At 25.9% G+C, this 1488-nt stretch overlaps 1 protein-coding gene across 2 annotated transcripts in view; it reads right to left on the reverse strand.

Annotated features, from left to right (window-relative positions):
- Positions 1-163, reverse strand: part of LOC112512666 (GPI ethanolamine phosphate transferase 2) — a 44516-nt gene extending 44353 nt beyond the window's left edge. For both annotated transcript variants that reach the window (XM_025118742.1, XM_025118740.1), the window contains exon 1: positions 105-163. The gene's annotated coding sequence lies outside the window, so the exon portion shown is untranslated. The remainder of the gene's footprint in view (positions 1-104) is intronic.
- Positions 164-1488: the final 1325 nt, after the last annotated feature.

Genomic DNA, 1488 nt, shown 5'->3' on the forward strand with positions numbered 1-1488 from the left:
TTTTTTTTTTTTACCCAAACACTCCAAAATGACTTATCTCCGGTACCGAACTGAAATAAGTTAATAAGTCAGTTTGAAAAGCTTACCCAAACACCCCCTTAGGGTACGTGTGCATTGCCAATTTGAATCTACGGGTTCCAGTCTTCCATGTTTCATCGCCAAGCGACCAGCAGCATCTTCGTGTTTTACTTGGGTATAATAATTTGTTCTGTATGGCGGCTCATGGGCTCGGTAGCACGAAAACTTTACTTACCTCGTTTTACAATCTAACTAAATGACTGTGTTTATACGAATCAAAATTAAAATAAGCATACATAAATAAAGTTAAGATATCAGTTTGTTAATTTAAAAAGAAGTTAAAAGTCTGAAAGTAAAATTAATAAAACTGTTTGATTTTTAAAAACTACTAGAAGGGAGCTCGCATAATATAACGAGATATATCTTAATTCTAATGATTTGTTTTATTATTTATTTATGTTGATATAATACGGTTTTAGTGGTTTTGAGAAAACGATATAAATATCAAATTTACTATTTAAAGTTATTGTTTTTTATGTCATTTCTTTAATTCAATATTTTATTTATAATATAATTTAAATTTAATAATAAAGTAATTTATTTATCGTTTAATAATATAATTTTAATAAGATAATGATTAAGTATTTTGTTAAAACTAATGATTATCCTAATTATATTTTAGATTTTTTGTATTTAAAATGAGATGTCTATTATGTATTTGATTTTGTTATAGTTAGTTACACAAATTCAAAACGAAACTTTAATAAGTTGTACTTATATACAATTTGCTTGTGATCTTAATTTTAAGTAATATGCATCAATAAGCAATATTTTATGCATAAAAGTGGTTTTTTTAATAGTTTTTGTCAAATGTTTTATAATATAGTATAGATAAATATCTTATAATTATCTATTTACTCTATGATATTACATAATTGAATTTATATATAAAAAACCAACACCTACGGTCTATTTTAATCTATTTTCAACAATTTCAGTTATTTATTCATGTTATTACAAAAATTACATCTAAATTATAAAATTAGCAAGTCATTTTAACCAAATATATCATTGTTCATTTTTTAAAAATTCAAATTAGATTTGTGATAAATAATAATTTAACTTTGAAATAAAAATTCATTTGAGTTGAAAAGTATATTTTATTTTGATCGGAGGGCCTAAAAACTAAAATTATGGTGTTGGTTTTCAAGTTTTGAAGGCTTAAAAATAAATACAAGGATCTTCAATATTCCAAATGAGAAAAGCAAAAACAATCTGATAAGAGTTAACCATGATAACTCAGATGTGGGAAACCCATATTGCGTTGTTTGAAACCCATCTAGGATCAACTCTAAGATCGTTACACAATATTGCGTTTGAGATCGAGTTTGGGCTTCAGGACCGACTCTAAGTCGAGTATCGGTTTCACAGTCTACTCTAAGATCAAGCTTGAGATTGAGTTCCAATTTC

The sequence above is a fragment of the Cynara cardunculus genome (genome assembly GCF_001531365.2).
Source record: "Cynara cardunculus var. scolymus isolate 2C chromosome LG 5, CcrdV1, whole genome shotgun sequence".
In the NCBI taxonomy this organism is placed as follows: Eukaryota; Viridiplantae; Streptophyta; class Magnoliopsida; order Asterales; family Asteraceae; genus Cynara; species Cynara cardunculus.